The 19,611-nt window shown below is 43.8% G+C and overlaps 1 protein-coding gene across 4 annotated transcripts in view; it reads left to right on the top strand.

Moving 5' to 3' along the window:
* The window catches only part of LOC120940141 (ATP-binding cassette sub-family B member 5-like), a 125,544-nt gene that overhangs the window by 13,132 nt on the left and 92,801 nt on the right, over positions 1-19,611 (top strand). For 3 of the 4 annotated variants that reach the window (XM_040352811.1, XM_040352810.1, XM_040352808.1), the window contains exon 1: positions 15,073-15,160. The exons of the other annotated variant lie outside the window; for it this stretch is intronic. The gene's annotated coding sequence lies outside the window, so the exon portion shown is untranslated. Of the gene's footprint in view, positions 1-15,072; positions 15,161-19,611 lie in introns of those variants that run through there. 4 annotated transcript variants of the gene reach the window in all.

The following is a 19,611-nucleotide window of genomic DNA, read 5'->3' as shown; positions in this document are numbered from 1 at the left end:
CCCATATGACGGTTTCCTGCCTATTAAGCTCACCTTCGACCCAAGCGTGGCCGGGGAGGCTGAAGTCTTCGATGCTCTGGCAGTAGTATGCCCCCGCCCACCAGGGGGGGACAAGAGTTCCATCATTATTGGGACCAACACCAACCTAGTCCGGAGACTCTTGACACCACTTATGCAGAAGCAGGACACTTCAGCCATAAAAATACACCCCATACTGACCCAGGTGTATCAGAACTTACTGCATGAGCAGAGGGCCCCAGCCGAAGGAGTGGGAAGAGTCTGGCGTTTGGATAGACGAGAAAAGGTGATACAGCCTGGTGAGGTGGTCTGCCTGCGAGCTTCTGTCAAGCTCACTTGGGAACAACCAGGACCTTTCATCGTCCTTGAGACGGACAGAACACAGGGGAACAACGAGTTGGAGATAGTCCCCGAATTGCTACCAACTAAATTACTGAAGAGAAAAAGAGGGAAAGTCTCCGTCAGCGTCCGGAACACCACAACATCCCCAGTGAAGATGCCGGCTAGAGTGTTGTTAGGGGAAGTGCAGCCAGCAACCCCAGTTCCTCCGTATGAAATGCTGAAAGAACAAGGAGAGGAGATCCCTCTGGGAGAATTCTTCCCAAAAAACACCCCCCTGTCACCCGAATGGATGGAGAGAGCAAAGACCCAGCTACTAAAATGGAGGATGGCTTTCTCAAAAAACGAGTTCGATGTGGGGCTGGCCAAAAGTGCTGAACACAAGATCCGGCTGGAAGAGGACAAACCTTTCCGGGAAAGGGTCAGGCGGATTCCACTGGGAGACCTGGAAGATTTGCGAGAGCAACTGGCTGAGCTGAAGAGAACAGGCATCATCCGGGAGTCTCGGAGCCCCTATGCCTCCCCGATAGTGGTAGTGAGAAAGAAGAATGGGTCGTTACGGCTGTGCATTGACTACAGGACACTGAATCGGAGGACCATTCCCGACCAATACACCACCCCCAGAATAGAAGATGCCCTACAGAGCTTGTCGGGGGCGAAGTGGTTCAGTGTGCTGGATCTGAAGAGTGGGTACTACCAGATTCCCATGCACCCTGAAGATAGGGAGAAGACAGCTTTCATTACCCCGGTGGGGTTTTTTGAATTTAACCGCATGCCACAAGGCTTGTCGGGGGCCCCGGCCACCTTCCAGAGGTTGATGGAGAAGACTGTAGGTGATATGAATTTAATTGAAGTGCTGGTATACCTGGATGATGTGATAGTGTTCGGCAGAACACTGGAAGAGCACGAAGAGCGCCTGGAGAAAGTCTTGAGTAGACTCCATGAAGAGGGCCTGAAGCTTTCGATGGAAAAGTGCAAATTTTACCAGTCATCAGTGAGTTATCTGGGTCACATAGTGTCCGCGGAAGGAGTGGCCACGGACCCGCAGAAGCTGGATGCTGTCACCTCATGGCCCCGGCCAACAAATGTGACTGAACTCAGGTCTTTTCTGGGATTCTGCTCCTACTATCGCAGATTTGTTGAAGGGTTCGCCAAGATAGCTCACCCACTCACTGAACTATTAAAGAACCAAGAGGGGGCTGGGTCGGACCCTGATGGACCTGGGAAGCCTAAGGAGGGTCCCAGGAAGAAGAAAGAGTCGATTGAAGACCAATGGACCACTCAGTGTGAAGAGGCCTTTGTACAGTTGAAGCGGAGCCTCACTACTGCCCCGGTATTGGCCTACGCAGACCCTGCCAGGCCTTATGAACTGCATGTGGACGCCAGTCGAGATGGACTGGGTGGAGTACTCTACCAGGAGTATGACGGGCACCTACGACCCATTGCCTATGTGAGCCGAAGTTTGACACCCGCTGAAAGGAATTACCCAACTCACAAACTTGAGTTCCTGGCTTTGAAGTGGGCAGTAGTGGACAAACTGAGAGACTACCTATATGGCGCAGAATTTGTGATCAAGACAGATAACAATCCTCTCACCTACCTACTCACCACAGCAAAATTAGATGCTACAGGGCATAGGTGGCTGGCTGCACTCTCTGGATTCACCTTCAGTCTAAAATACCGTCCAGGGGTCAGAAATCGGGACGCTGATGCATTATCCAGAAGGCCCCACTACGATTGGAACTCGCCGGAAGGTTGGACCCAACTTACCCCTGAAGGTGTGAGGGCTCTTTGTGAAGGAGCAGAACAACCAGCGAAGGGTGGAGCCAGGGCTGAGGAGGTAGGAGTGTCTGCTGTGGGAGTGCCTAGGGGCTACTGTAATGTCACTCAAGTGGTGGATGAGGGTTTGCCTAAACTGTCCAGGAAGGACCTCCGAAGAGATCAGCAAGAAGATCCCCTCTGTAGCCTTGTGTCGGAGGCCTTGGAGACTCAACATTCTGATCTACTCCTACAGAGCGCCAAGAAGGAAGCTCGCCTGTTATGCAAGGAGTGGAGTCGGTTACAGCTGAAACAAGGAGTGGTGTACAGGAGGGCCCCCTCTGAAGATCTGGAGGAGAAGTGGCAGTTGTTCCTGCCGGAGAAACATAGGGAAAGAGTTCTGATTGCTCTGCATGACCACCATGGCCACTTGGGATCGGAAAGGACCCTTCAATTAGTGAGAGACAGGTTTTACTGGCCATACATGCGATCTGAAGTGGAGAATTACTGTCGCTCTTGTCTCAGGTGCATACAAAGGAAGTCTTTACCTCAGAGAGCCGCCCCAATGGGCCATATGGAAAGCCACGGACCCATGGATCTAGTATGTATAGACTTCTTGTGTGTGGAATCCGATCTCAGTGGGCAAGGAAATATTTTGGTAGTCACGGACCATTTCACCAGATATGCTCAGGCCTTTCCAGCCAGGGATCAACAAGCGCCTACTGTGGCAAAGATCTTGGTGGAGAAATTCTTCATCCATTACGGCCTGCCTCAGCGGATCCATTCAGATCAAGGAAGGGATTTTGAGAGCACCCTCATTAGGCAGCTACTGGACTTGCTGGATATAAAAAAATCTAGGACTACCCCCTATCACCCACAAGGGGATCCACAACCCGAAAGATTCAATAGAACTCTCCTCAACATGTTAGGAACACTGGCCTCGGAGCAGAAACAACAGTGGAGTAAACACATTGCAGCCATGGTACATGCTTATAACAGCACCGTGAGTGATGCCACAGGATATTCACCCTATCGCCTAATGTTTGGTCGGGAAGCTCGTTTGCCGGTGGATCTGGCGTTTGGTACTTCTTTAGACCACACTTCGGAGGCCTCTCATCGAGGATATGTGGGCAGATTACGGAAGAGTTTGAAGGCCGCATATGAGAAAGTTCGGGCCACCTCAGATGCGAGGGGACGCAGGAATAAGAGGAACTTTGACCTCAGAGTGCGGATCCAAGACCTGCAACCTGGAGACCGAGTGCTATTGAGAAATCTGGGTGTACCAGGAAAACACAAGTTGGCTGATCGCTGGAAGTCACAGCCATTCATCATATGCAGGCGCCTCCCGGGATTACCGGTATACGAAATCAGACCAGAAGGGAGTACTGGACCACTGAAGGTATGGCATCGGAATCACCTTCTGCCCTTAACAGAAGCAGTCAGGAAAACTCCACGACGGGAACTATCGCCTATGGCTGAGCCTCGACCTGTAACTAGGTCTCAGTCAGGATCCCTGGCCACAGAAGGTAGTGAGAAAGAGGATGGGATGGAGATAAGCTGGTTGTGGTCGCCTGAGATGCCGGAAACTGATACTAATTGCTTACCTCATGAGCAGGAGACAGACACTGTGACTTTGAGACCTGAGGCCCCGGAATTTGTGCCGCAAAGTGGGCATTCTGAGGATCACTCACCCGCTGACACTGAGGTGCAAGAGTGTGAGGCAGAAGAAGAGACAGCGCCTACTCCTAAAAGACAAAGAGTCAAGAGGGAAGTTCATGCGCCTAAGAAACTGACTTATGATATTCTGGGCGAATGTTCTGAACAGGCCTGGCTTGCCCCCAAAAGAATTCCTGATATGCCTGGTCTCCTTACTGTAAACCTAGAAGGAGAGAACCCCAACTCACCCCTGGACACATCTGTACCAGACACTGCGGTGTCACCTGAGAGTGCACAGAACAGCCTCCCATCTTATGAAAAGTGGTGGGAGGCTCCTCTGTCTGTATTGAGCAGCCGCATAGAGGCAAAAATGTGCAGTAGAGTTAAAAATGTCTTTGGGGACCAAAGATTCAAAGTGGGGGGAGTATGTAGCGGGGGAAATTTTTGCTATTAAGAATGCTCAGATCTGAAGTGGTAGAATTGATAGTCTTATAATGTAAATAAGCGTCTGATGCCATCTACTGGCGAAGAAATGGAACGGCGTGTTCAAGGTTTGTTTTTTTCAGAACATCCAGAAGGGATATGAATAATTACCCAGGAACACTCAGGGCTGCAAGGCATGCTGGGAAGATATAAAAGACCTTGTGTGGCCATTTTTAGCTGTCTCGGCCTCGGGACCCACATCCTGGAGGAACCCTTTCACAGTGTGTTTGGTGGAGTTCTGGCCTACCTCGTGCGGAAGCAAGCCATCGGTATCCAGGCAAGTGTTGGAGGGTTCCCGATCGTCTCTGAAAGTGGGAACTGGACAACCAGACGAGTGCAGAGACCAGGTGGAGGCCGTGTGTGGTGAGAGCATCCAGTCATCTGGGCCTCGTGTGGTGAGAGGGCTCGGGCCCAAAGCTTTGTACTGTTTACACACACACACACTTAGACTGCCGGGGAGTGCTGCTGGGACCGTTAGTTCCACGCTGCCAGTGTGTTTCCCTAAGCCACATGTGCCAGGACCTGGAAGCCTTAATCAACTGCTTGATGGCCGGCCATTGAATATTGTGTATTAACCAGGAAAGAGTGCGCAGTCACCCTCCACGTTTAATCCGCAGTCCCTGTTTGCATCAAACTACTATTAAAATACCTGTGGATTACAAATTGAGTTCACATTGCTAGCGAAGAAAGAAGATCAAGGACTAATACTACTACATTTTATTGGCAAGGCCTTGCAGCGCTGTTACTGTTAGACAGATACTGTCATAGGGAAGTTACTGAGTGATTACCCCTTACGGTTGTGTTTTATTCTGTTGGGTGTTGCGTGGCGCATACTGTGTGGTTGTGTACTGGAAGTGGGAAGGCGCGCAGCTTGAAGTAAGGCCTGCACGCTAGTCCCACTTGGAGACACCAAAATACCTGCGGCCGTAGGGGGGGTGTAAAGAAATTGTTGCGCACAGCCTTTCGCAATACTGAATGTGCACCACTTATGTTCCAATTGTGTATTACAACAACTGTTTTAGTAAAGTCAATGATTATTTAAGTTTAACTTGTGTCTAAACGGTTCCTTTGTCGCTCATAAACTATTGTGTCAGTTTGCACCACAGCTGTGACCAGGGGAGTGAGACACAGAATACTGGGGGGGGTAATAAAGCAGAGTGCAGGCCCAAAACAATTAGCCGCTCCTTCGGGGGTAAGCGCTACACATGCAAATTACTTAGTAGCACAAAATACTTGGTTGTGTATTCTTTAAAAGGCGGTACTGGTTCGGATCCCGGTCTCGGCTACATGTGAATTGAGTTTGGTGGTCTCAGCCCGGCTCCCGGTGGGTGTGCTATGTGAGGTAAGCCTGCGCTTAGTACGCCCACCCCCCCCCCACAAAAACTACCACACTTACACGCACTCGAAATTGGGTTAACATGCACGCACTTTGACCACGCGGTCTCTAAAAAGAGAGGCAAAGGACTAACGGGGCTGGTTGAGCGGGCTAGATCCTCTCACTCCCTTATAGGGAGTCCCTCTGCCCCGTTGGGCTTCAAAGTGGAGCAGGTAGGGCGGGCTGTGTGGGAGGACCCCCTCACACACCCACCATTGCCACCCGGGGCATGGAGAAAGGTGGCAGATTGCCTCCTCCCAACTCCTGCAGTCCGGCTCCTCTCTTGAGTACACGCACAAAAATACACTTTAAAAAAAAAAAAGGCGGTACTGGGAGGTAGGTAGGAGGGGGAACCAAGGGACAATGCTCAGAGGTGGTTAGGGGGCAGAAACAAATGCTGACTCAGAAGGTGGGAGTTCCCGCACCTTATCCCTAGTAAGTATAGAAATATTTTATTTACAGGGTTAGAAAGATTAGGCTTAGAATGTGGGTGGGAGCAGATTTAGTTAGGTTTTCCCTTTACTTCCACCTTAAAGTGACACTGAACCCTGGTTCAAATGTGTCAAGTGTCCGATCTGTCCGCCGCAACGTTGCAGTCCCAATAAAAATCGCAGATCACTTCATTTGCCGACACGGGATGACGTCACTCCTGCGCAGGGGCTAGTTGTTCCAGCATGCAGGGATCGGGCTGGCCGCTGTAAGCTACATAAGCTATGCTTTCACAGCTCAGTTTACATTCTGGTGCTGTGAGCAGGCAGGTAGGTGGAAGTTGTTGCAGAACAGACAAACAATGCAATAAAAAGCCTACTTGCTTACATTATGTAACAACGTAACTTTAGTCTTTGGTAGGGAAATCCATAATAAATCTTTTTGGTATGGCTTTATGTACATCATTGTATAATTACATACATTACAATTTTCTCTTTTAAAATTATACAATTTTGTTTTGAAAGTTATGTAAGAAAATGGTAAGGTTACACTGAAATATCATTGCCCCTCATTGTACACTTACATCACAGTGTAATGCAATATAGCCTGCTTGGCTCACAGTACCACCTCCATCGTAGTCCCATTTACAGGGGATTAGAAGACATTAACCAAAAGATGTTTCATTCTAAATATATATTTTGAGGAACGCTAAGCTTCAACTCTGCATCTTTAAATGTAAATTCCTAAATAATGCTATCATGTTCTGCTGTGTGTTATTTTGAAAATGTTTAATATCTGAAATAAAATGTCGGAAATATACGTAACTGAAAAATCTTAAAATAAATAACTGTCTGCTTGAAGAGTTAACGATTACTTGATAGTCAGATATGAAAGTGATGTCAGGTCATGATTACAGTACTTATGTAACTAGTCAGGCAAGTTCAGACATCTAGGAGAGTGTGCAACAATCTTATGTAATGAATGACTTTTTATTTCATTTATTAAAGGGACACAGTAATGCCCTGTACACGCGATCGGTTCGTCTGATGAAAACGGACCATTTTCATCGGACGAACCGATCGTGTGTGGGCCCCATCAGTTTTTTTCCCATTGGTGAAAAAAATAGAACCTGTTTTAAAATGTTCGTATTGGTTAAAAAAACGATAGAATAAAACGATTGTCTGTGGGGAAATCCATCGGTGAGAAGTCGATGCATGCTCGGAAGAATTGAACTTCATTTTTCTCAGCACGTCGTTGTGTTTTACGTCACCGCGTTGCACACGATCAGATTTTTAACCAATGGTGTGTAGGTAAGACTGATGAAAGTCAGCTTCATCGGATATCTGATGAAAAAATCCATCGGTTCGTTTTCATCAGATGAACCGATCGTGTGTACAGGGCATTAGTATACATAAAAGGGAACACTTACACATGTTGGTGTAAGTCTAACATTAGTTTTCCATGTTTTTATTTTCATTTTTTAATGTATAGCTTTCATTAAAATAACACCTTATCATCCCACCATGAAGTTCATTGTGCAGGCACTTCCTCTTATAGGGTGACAATGCTCTGTTCCTGTCTTCCAGTTGTGCTCTTGAGTTGTCACTTCCCATTGCCCACCATACCAGAATGACCTTGTAGGTTTAGAGCGCTGCAGCAAATTTTGAATGGTACTGGTATAACATTGGACTAGGCGGTGTGGTATCATGGGGCTTTGCAAAGATTTCCATACTTATACACATATTACCCTACCTCCATAATTAGGAATAAAATCTAGTCCTTGATGGAGTTGGGTGTTGAAAAATTATGGATTTTTGGACAGGTGGTGGCATACTTGGAGGTGAAATTTACCACCATTTCAGCTATATATGGACTATCTAAGATCTACAAGGGTCTCACAATGTTATGCAAAAAAAGGGTTGTACCACTCAGGGAAACTCTAAAGAACAGAGAGTCCCCAGGGATATAGAGGGCTACTATAGGCTGTAAAGGACAATAATTAGGGTATCTATATAAAATACTGTAGTTTATTGTATCAAATACTCAGGTAACAAAATACAAAATTGAGCTATATACTGATACCATGGTTAGGAGTGTCCTTCTACGTATATGCCTCCAGATTGTCCAACACCTGGTATGTGTTTACACAAGATTCACTGATTAGCCAAAAATAGTCCTATATAGGGATTTTGATCATGGCTTAGTTGATATATTGTCTGCTATTGAGTATCGGTACTAATGGCAAGTACCCTCCGGGTCAGTTCATTTTCCTAATATATACATATGTCCATTGAAAATATTCGCTGCGATAAGCATGACAGTTCATGTGCAATTAAGTGACAACCCATTTACGGGAATTGCATTCCCCCTTACCACCTCCGTATGTCATCAAGTCATGCCGTACGATCACCTCCTCTGTATATACCGTTGGGTATGACACCTTCACCGGATACCGTGATGTCTCGGTGTACAGCTAATGGAGGGTAGGTGGGTAGGGGGATTGAAGAGCACTGCGCTATGTTGTCTGTTGCGCTGCTCTGTATGGATGTGATCCTTCCTTCCGTGTGACAGGCAAATTCTTTCGTACAGCGTTCCGTATAGCCAGATCCTCTTCACATCTCCCGCTTAGCAGGGGAATTGCTCCGACGGCGTCATGGGACTGGGTGACGTCAACGCGTTTCGCAAACATGTGTCACGTACCTTTGTCTGGATGGGGAGGGCGGAACGTGCATCGCTCCTTTATATCCTTTACACCCCTCTTTACATCAAGTATTTAAAATAAAATCACGGAGTGTAGCAAGTAAGTTTCTTCTTAGTGTGTTAGTTGTCAAATTCCCTTCTCATATGAAGAATCCGAAACTTAGTATAGACTTATTCTAAAAAGTATTTATTACACTTTGTTGTCATAAAGACAACAGAGATAATAGGTATGAAGTACTGAAATTGGTTACACATCTGTTATTCCCTCATTGGAGGTAATAACTACATATTTGAAGACCAGTTTTTCTTCCCGGGGATATACTGATTATCACCTTTTAACCACCCTAGATTCCTATGCATTACTAAGAGGTCTCACCCATCCTATCTGTACTACATTCCGAGAGATCGGTCACTGTTTGTTACACTGCTATTGTTACCACAGATTCAGTTGACACTTGCACTGTTAGCGAGAGCGCCAAGGAATGAAGTGGAACAGACGTACTACTGCTCTAAAAAAGATTGCATATTTAGTTTCACATTCATTCCTAATGGCGCAAGGGATTTGAGAGTAAAAATCCACCATTTTTCCTTCTGTAAAAGGATTCTATTAAAATCCCCTCTTCTAGCTGGTAACTTAAGGGCATAGATACCTTTTACCTTAAGATTCTAGCCTGGATAGTGGGTAAGTGTGTGCACTGCAGACTGCAGTACACTGTAATCACTGAACTGCATTATCTCCATCCCTTCTCTCCCCCATCTGTCTCCCTCCCCCTCTCCTGTTCTTTGAAAACATTCACAATTTACTTTCACTTTCAGTTAGGCAGATAATAGACTGTGCAAATTTCTTTCTTGCATCCACAGATTGCAGGAAAGAAACTTGCATGATTCCCCCATCAACACAGACAGTGCTGACAGGGTAATATCCATCCTGCCCAGCAATTGTATTCTCCCGACAAACAGTGATTATCACTAGTGGCTATAGCAACCATTAGTGATAATGCTGAACCAGCTGAGATTTAAAATGTCCATAGCTGGTCTTAGTTCTTAGGCAGCCCATACATTGATCACTTTTTTTCATTCAACTATTAGGTTAAATGAAAAAAAAAATAAAGAAATGCTCCAATTCCCCCATCTACACATTATAGGTGGATGGGGGAGTCCTCCCAGTTTGGACCAGTGCTGGAACAACCAGAGTTGCTGTCTTGTCCCGGAGACAGTGCTGGTCTCTGTCTCCATGGCAGGGGCGGCAGCACATAGGAACCCAGTGCTGGTTACTTTATGGGGCTGATGTACAGGAGGGCCAGCACAATTTGTTGTTAGAGATGGGCTGGCCATGTTCAAAATTCCACATGCCAGAGCCTGCCAGGAAGCCCACACTGCACAGCGCTAGTCACAGGCAGTGAGACATTTCCCGGTCCGCAGCTGCACAGATCAAGAAATTTCTCACTGGCTGTGATTAGCACTGTGGAGTGTCAGATTCCTGGTGGGATCGGGCATGTGGGATTTCAAACACACCCAAGCCCATCTCTATTGGTTGTAGACAGTTGAGCTCCCTGCAGGTTGCATAGCAGCAGTGGAGCCTTCTCTGACAAGCTGAACAGGATGCAATCCAGGTGATGCTCCTAGTCAAATCCTAGTGTTAAATATCAGTGATTTAATTGATCAATGCCTGAACTTTACAGGCATAGAGCCCACATGGCTGCTGAACAACGGTTTATTATAAATAAATATATATATATATATATATATATATATATATATATATATATATATATATATATATATATGTAGTTGTACTCTTGATGCTAATAAATACTGTGTTTATTAGATCTGACTGGGAGCATCACCTGGATCACATCCCGATCAGCATATCAACAGAGAAGGTTATACAGCATTACTGCTGTTAGGTGACCAGTTGGGGGCTCGGCTCTCTATAACCATAGTGCCAGCCTCTCCTGCATGCACCCATAATGTCACCAGCACTAGGTCCTAATAGACTGCCGCCCCTGCCAAGGAAACAGATGCCAGACCAGTGCTGTCAATAGCAGGGACAGGACAGCTGGGGAACCCCACAGTGACAGAACACCAGGGCCCGGTGGCAAGACAACCTTTGCAACCCTGATTGTTCTCCCACTACTTTGGACCCTTATATTTTCTTGATGTGCTGGTGACATATATCTCTTGTTTTCTGCCACCCTGGGAGGCCCCAATGTAGCAGGAAGGGAGCTCACTGCAGAACATGTGAAAGGGCCCGTTGTGGGATCGTAGTAAAGAGCCCCAGGATATATATATATATATATATATATATATATATATATATATATAATTGCATTTTATAGCTGACCCCCCTACTTTTGTCTCTGTTCCCCCATGTGCCCCCTCTAAATATGAAATCTGGAGACGCCACTGCATTTTATAGCTGGCCCACCTACTTTTGTCTCTGTTCCCCCATGTACCCCCCATAAATATGAAAGCTGGAGACGCCACTGGTATAGATATTTTAGCACTGTACATTGATACAATGAATCAGGCAGGCATACGAGCTGTGAAACTTTTTTTTGATGACTTGTGATTCTAATTTGCCTTCTGAATATATTTTGTAGGGTTGAGAGGTGATACTGAAAAACATTTTCTTCAGATGCCTCCACAATGAGTTCTGGAAATCTAGTAGCGCAGCCAAGGGCAACTCAGTTGACCCAACTTTTGACAACCTCTTTGTAGAATTCATTGAAGATAATTATATTTACCCCTCAGTATTGTTTCAGAGCTATGTAGACACATGGCTTTGATATATTGATGACATTTTTGTAATCTGGAAGAGGCAGGGTATGAGAATTTTTCCTTTTATTGTATTCAATTCTGAGATTTCTCAATGACAGATATCATTTACTGATGTGTTGGTCACTATCCAAGAGGAAGGGCAATTAAAACCAACCTGTATTATAAACTTGAAAAACTCCCTTTCAATTTACAAGTGTCCACCGTAGGCACATGATTAATAATCTTCCAGTTCCACAGTTATGCAAGTTGTTTTGATCGAAAAATGAATCCAATTCCTAGAATGAGGATATCTTAAGGATGTGTTAGAGCAGGCTTTAAAGTCGTTCTAAAGGTAGAAGGTTTTCATTCTTTGCATTAAGAAAAAAAAACTTCTGTGTGCAGCAGCCTCCCTCTGCCCCTCTAATACTTACCTGAGCCCCATTTTGATCCAGCGATGTTGCATGAGAGCCTCATTGCCCCTCCTTATTGGCTAAGACACAGCAGTGGGCACCATTGGCTCTGCTGTCAATCAATGTCAGTGAGCCAATGAGGGGAGAGGGGGTGGGGTCAAGTCACTACTCTGTGTCTGAATGGACACACAGAGCAGCGCTTTATCCTGGGTGCCCCCATAGCAAGCTTTTTGCTGTGGGGGCAGGAGGAAGGGGCCAAAAAATGCTGGCGAGGGACCCGAGAAGAGGAGCATATGGGCTGCTCTGTGCAAAAGTGCAGAGAGTTCTCACAGCTGTGAAAAAAAAATCCAGGCAGCCTGCCAATTTTTTAACAACAGGCAAAAAAGTATCAAAGGAAAGAACTCCGGTGTCTAAATGAAGAAGGTTTAACCATTTAAAGACCAAACCTTTTCTGACATTTGTTACTTACGAGTAAAAATCATTATTTTATGCTTGAAAATTACTTGGAACACCCCAACATGATATATTTTTTTTAGCAGAGACCCTACAGAATAAAGTGTTGGTTGTTGCAATATTTTATGTCACACCGTATTTGCGCAGAGGTTTTTCAAAGACAGATATTATGAAAAAATACACTTTAATGAATAAAAAAAAACTAAACAGTAAAGTTAGCCCAATTTTTTATATTTTTTTTGTATAATGTGAAAGAAGATGTTACACTGTGAGAATTGTGAGAGAATTGTGATCTTTATTCTAAGAAAAAAAATTGTGATTCTCATTTTAGCCAGAATCGTGCAGCTCTACTGTACATTCTAGATATAAATATGGTATACGTGAATATTTCAACTGTAACACTGACCCCTGTATTTATAGTTTAAAATGTCCTTGTTCCTTTATGTATGTGGGTAAAACTATTGGTCATAAATTATGCTTTCAAAAGCAACACTGTGACATTAGGATGACCCTTAAGACCACCGTCTGCAGAAATCCATCCAGTAGCTGTACATTGTGTACAAACACACTGCCAAACACTTGAGCTTAGAGGTATGAGCGGTGGACTTCAAAACGGTCCATCAGACCGTTCTCATCGGTTTCACTGATCGCGTGTACGCGGCATTACACTCAGTCTTTTATAGTAGGTTAGAGGCAAGTGAGGTTACAGGCATTTTTTTAAAGAATTCAGGACTTTAGTTTACTGGCACTTCAAACGCCAAATGCTCGTAACCGTGATTATCGGTGTTTATGCGCGTTTCAATTTTTAAGCGTTTTTAAAGGGGAAAACATTTCTGATGCTTTTTGAACATATAAACATGTTGAAAAAAACTCAAAATTTCACCAAATGCTGTTGCCTGCTTCAAAAGATGAGTCCAGTAGCTACAAACTCTGGTCCTCTCGCAATTTTCTATGTCTTCGGAGCTTCCACAACAGCAACATCAGGAGCATTTCCTTACACATCCTCATGATGGGATCCATGGTGAAAACACAAAAAATAAGACCACTTTCTACAATCACTCTGCTCCCTCTGCTGCTGCTCTGTATTCTCTCACAGAATGGCTGAAATAGTTAATCATACTTGTTTTTCATGCATTGTGGGCATTTAGGAGGGTCTCCTGAGGTTATCTTTAAAAAACTCTTCTAATGCCGCGTACAGACGGTCGTTTTCTGTGATAGAAAAAAACGATGTTTTATGTGATGAAAAAAAACGTCGTTTTTCAAACTTTTTTTTCAAAAAAGATGTAGCATTCACACCATCGTGTTTTCCAAAAGCTCTAGCAAAGCGCGATTACGTTCAGCATGTACGATGGCACTCTGTTCCATTCAAACTCACGTCCTTACTTGCTTTTGAGCATGCGCGGGTTTAAAAATGTTGTTTTAAACGTCGTTTTAGCCTACATATGAGCATTTGTTATGACACAAAAAACGAAGTTTTGAAAAATGACACAAAAAATTGAAGCATGCTTCAATTTTTTTTGTCGTTTTTCAGAAGACCCACACATGGTCATTTTAAATGACGTTTTTAAAAACGTCGTTTTTTACATCACATAAAGCGACCGTGTGTACGGGGCATAACCTCAAATGCTAATAACTGCTGCTAAATTCCCATAAACTTGGTATGTAAAAGCTGAATAAACTAAAGTTTTTCACTGTTGGTTTCTAGAAAGAGTGGAAACTAAGGGATGGAAGAAGAGACAGATGGATTTGGTTCCAAAAGAGGGACAGTTCCTCTAAATGAGGAACAGTTACACTGTCTACAGTTAGTCTCTCACTTTGTAAAAATACATTGATTTTCTAGTAAACACATAACTGGAATATGTGTAGGGGTTAGGGTGTACGTGGAATAAAGGACTCCGACAGAGGCACCAACCCTAATAGATATGCAAATATGTTTCAGAAAAACGTAGAGTAGCGTGGGACCTTATTTGTGCCTCAGTGGAGTATAAACAAAAGAATACAATACTATGATTATAAACAAAATAGAAAAGTTTTATTTGCCTGCCATACGCAGTGCTACCTTAAAATTCATATCAATTAAAGACAAAATACAGTTTACTATTTCTTAAATTCATGGTGTGCAGATCCCGAAGATATCGGCCTTACCAATTGATATCTTCGGGATACTCCACTGAGGCACAATTAAAGTTCCACCCTACTCCATGTTTTTCTGAAACATATTTTGCACATAGATGGAATAAACAGTATCTTTACAACCGCTTTGACTGTTGCCTACATAGTAAAAAATAAAATGCTTTATCTGTGATACATACTGTACTGCATATCTATAAATATCGGTCACCTACAGTATATACATGGAGTATATAGTTTATATGCATATAACAATCGTGAATCTGCTTAATTTTCAAATTGCTTATTTCTCCTTTTTCTTAGTTCCTGTTTTTAGAGTCAGTCAGCAGATGATATAATACATAAACTGTATGATCAGAAATCAGATGATAAAGTGGACCCCAGTAAAACGTTACAATTCACTTGCTTAGCTTTCCGCGGTGCACGTGTTCATTTGATACTCAGAGAATGGGAACTGACATCATTCACTTATAAATACGCAGAGCTACAATCATTGCTCTGTGCTTGTGTTAAGCTTTCAACTCCGCCTCTTTACATTTTGTGATTCAAAGATGAGTCATAAGATCCGGGACTTTCACAAAAAAAAAAGAAAAAAAGAGCATAATTAACTCCCAGTCATTCCACCGACAAAAAGAACTGCCACGCACAGGTCAGTACATAATACGTTCTATGAAGTCTCAGATAAGTTCAGGCATGTTTTATTTCAAACCGTGCACTTCTTTCAATATCAGATTCAGTAGTTTTTTTTTAACTTTGTACAGATATGTATTATATTGTACGGAATACAGTTAAATAACAGTGAGAAGAGAAAAGACTCCAGTCGCACCAGATGTATTATTTCCCATAGTTTATGTGGCAGCCATGTAATCAACACTAAAAGGAGGATTCTAGTCTAAAAGGTTTTAATTTTGGATTGATTGGGGAAGAGGTAGAACCTCCGTCAGGTTTTTAGTGCTGTCTGTGATCCTGAGGAGAGATCCATTCTCCTTCCATTCTCATTAGGACGGAAAGTGAGGGGGAGACAAAACACAGGTGAGCGAGGATACGTCCTGTCATGTTTCTAGGAATAAGGGGCCAGATTCAGGTACAAATACGTTACGCTGCGGCGGCGTAACGTATCCCATTTACGTTACACCGCTGCAGGTTTACAGCGTAAGTGCCTGATTCACAAAGCTCTTACCTGTAAACTTGCGGCGGTGTAACGTAAATCCGCTTGGCGCAAGCCCACCTAATTCAAATGGGGCAGGCACCATTTAAATTAGGCACGTTCCCGCGCCGAACGTTCTGCGCATGCTCCGTGTGAAAATTTGCCGACGTGCTTTGCACGAAATTACGGCGCCCCAACGTTTTTTTGAACGGCGATGTGCGTTACGTCGTTTCGTATTCCCGGACGTCTTACGCAAAAAAAAAAATTGAAATTCGACGCGGGAACGACGTCCATACTTTAACATGGCTGTTCTAAATATAAGCCATGAAAAAGCAGGCCTAAGTTTGCGACGGGAAAAACCGACTAGCGACGACGTAAGAGATTGCGACGAACGCGCGTATCTTCGTGGATCGCCGTAATCAGCTAATTTGCATACCCGACGCTGGAAAACGACGCAAACTCCACCCAGCGGCCGCCGGAAAATTACACCTAGGATCCGAAGGCGTACGAAGCCGTACGCCTGTCGGATCTTAGCCAAAAGCCGTCGTATCTTTTTTGTGAATTAGAAATAAAGATACAACACGGCAAATTTGAAAATACGCCGGAGTATCAGTAGATACTCCGGCGTATTTCCTCTGTGAATCTGGCCCAAGGTAAGGGGAAAACTCTCCAATGGGCACACAATTAACCCCCTTAGCGGTATCCCCGAGCGTGACTCGGGGTTGTTTTTCTATGCTAAGATCGGTATCCCCGAGTCACGCTCGGGGTAGATGTGCAGAGCGTGCAGCGGCGCGGCTTACCTTCCGCAGCATCCACAGAAAAGTTACTCACCTTGTCCCTGGATCCTGCGATGCATCCCCGCTGTGTGAGCGAGCGGGACCTCGCTCGATTCACAGTGTCCCCGTGTGCCGCCGATCTCCGTTCCCTGTGACGTTACGACGCACGGGGGTGGAGAACGGCGCCAAATTCAAAAAAGTAAACAAACACATTACATACAGTATACTGTAATCTTATAGATTACAGTACTGTATGTAAAAAATGCACACCCCCCTTGTCCCTAGTGGTCTGCCCAGTGCCCTACATGTTCTTTTATATAATAAAAACTGTTCTTTCTGACTGCAAACTGTAGATTGTCCATAGCAACCAAAAGTGTCCCTTTATGTCAAAAATGGTTTTAAAGCAGCTAGAAAACAGCGATAATAAATTATAATCACTTGCAGACTTGTGCGATAGCGATTTGTGGGTAAATTCGTCATAAAAAAATAAAAGTAATGACAGCGACAATCCTGCAACTGAGCAAATTTCAGTGATTTTGAGTTGATTACATTATTGAATAATTTTTATTATAATTATATTATTATTTGTTATAATTATTTATAATTATTTATTATTTTATCATTTATAATTTTGTTTTAAAAAAAAATTCATACCCGGGATGCCTACCAGACTCTTCTTTGGTCAGATTTAAATGAGTTATTCCTAAGAATTGCAGGCCTACAGTATAAAACGCCAAATTTCCTTGCAAAATAATTGTACCGTTTTTGGTACGTAATTCCAGACAGAATCATACCGCCAGGGAGGTTAAAACCCGACAGGCATTATCTTGACAATTGATGTATATCCTTGGGCAACCTATACGTGAGTCCGTTTTTTTTTTTCATTCAATCAGCGGGTTGAACAAAAAAACGGACCTGATTCCCCCATACAGAAATTTGAGGTGGATAGGTGAATCCTCCCACTGAGCTATTGTATTCTAACAGTGGTCAGACATCCAGCTAAAACCTGAAGTGCTAATCAAGCACGGAAAATCCAATAGGACAGTTGTACACAAGTCGATTGATAGTTTGACTTCTATACAACCACAGTGCTCATACAGGGATCGAAATTTGTTTGGTCCCTGCTGAACTGGTCGATTCTTGATCCATGTATGGCCAGTGTAAGTTCAAAAATGGAGGCATGGAACTATCACTATTTTTCTGATGCCGTGCTGACATGCCTTTATTTATCCTGTGCAAAGTTACCATAAGGCCCCGTACACACCATAGAATCCATCCGCAGATAAATCCCAGCAAATGGGTTTCAGCGGATAGATCCTATGGTGTGTACACGCCAGCGGATCTGTTTCCACAGATATATCTCCCCTGGGATGGATTCCAGCAGATTGAATATTCGCTGACATGCAGAACATATCCATCTGCTGGAGTCCATCCCAACGGATGGATCCGCTGGTCTGTATAGACTCACCGGATCCATCCGTCCGAAGGGATCCCCCGCATGCGTCGTAATGATTCGACGCATGCGTGGAATTCCTTATATGACAGCGTCGCGCACGTCGCCGCGTCATAATCGCGGCGACGGCGCGACACGTCATCGCCAGAGGATTTCGGCGCGGATTTCAATGCGATGGTGAGTACACTCCATCGCATTAAAATCTGCTGAAATCCTCGAGAGAATTTATCTGCGGAAACGGTCCGCTGGACCGTATCCGCGGATAAATCCTCCCGTGTGTATGGGGCCTAAGACTTTTGTATATACCAAAATATAATTTTATTGAATAAGCCACATAAAATCAACTCTATATCATTATGTTTTTATGAAATTGTCATTGAAGAGTACACACAGTTACATCATAGGTTGTAATGCTTGTTGTAACTTTTTTATGTAATTTTTTATTTATTTTTTATTCAACAAACAAAAAATAAAAGCAAAAGAATAAAAGTTGGAACGTTAACTTTTCAAAGTTAGTGCCATACCTACAGTACAAAAATGGAAATGCTCATTATTACCCCTAGAAAAACCCTGGGTTCCCATGGCTTTACATGTAAGCAACTAAACATATCAATAAAAAAACAATCTATTGGTTGCTAATGTTAATGAACGATAATATCAATAATTTAATTTAATCTTTGGGCTGCTTCGTTTCCAAAATTTAAGGGGCCTGGAGGTCGAATGACACATCACCCCAAAGAAATTGCTGAGCTATTTTGTGCCTTTTATGATCGCTTATATAACTTTCCTAGTGCCCCTTCTGGGACATGTTTTTAAGCAAAACCTCTGAAAAGTCTCCAACATGGCTTTCCCCACCCTTTCTCCATCAACTGTGAAAGATTTTGACCAACCCTTCTCTGAGGAAGAATAATTGGGAGCCATATCATCCCTGAAGTCTAATAAAAGCCCAGGCCCTGACAGTTTTACTGCCTGATTTTATACGTTGTTCCAGGGTCCTCTCTCTTCTTTCCTTACCAAAACGTATAATGCTGTTTCTGAGGACACAGATTTTCCCACTCAGGCCCTGGAAGCACACATCACTGTTTTGCCAAAAGCTGGTAAGGATGCATTTTTTATATGGCAGCTACCATCCTATCTCCCATACCAATATTGACATTTGTCTATTTTCCAAACTTATCACTAACACTCACAATATGCTCTTGTATTTTCATGCCTCCCTTTTACTTAGGATTCTAGATATTCTGATATCATAGCCTTGACTTTAAATTGTGGACAGTGTTGGAGAATGACCTTATTACACCTTATATCACGTCTTTGCCATGGACGGACACTGGCCTTAGACTGGCCAAAGAAACCATGCTCCTTTTGGTTAATTACATGCTCCATGTATAGGATTCCTATATTGTGAAGGGGCTACTCACATCTTGGCCGAGCCCTTTATCTCCTCTCTTTGGTACCACTGCATATCCACCTACCTTTCATCAGTCTCATTTCTTTATTTGGAAGTGGGTGAAGAGGCTGCTACTATGCCATACTCTGCAAAGAGGATCATTATTTCCCTTTTCACAGCTAATGGCATCCTGCTATAACTCTACTAGTGTTTGGTTGGAATATTCCCAACTTCAACATTACTTTACTACTATCATGTCCACGTCTTCCTTGACCAGGCTGCTCACTGACCTTGAGTGTATGCACTCCCAATCGACCAGGCCAGACCATCCCCT

The sequence above is a fragment of the Rana temporaria genome, chromosome 5 (assembly GCF_905171775.1).
Source record: "Rana temporaria chromosome 5, aRanTem1.1, whole genome shotgun sequence".
NCBI classification, from domain to species: Eukaryota; Metazoa; Chordata; class Amphibia; order Anura; family Ranidae; genus Rana; species Rana temporaria.
This window is presented reverse-complemented; position numbering and strand designations above follow the sequence as displayed.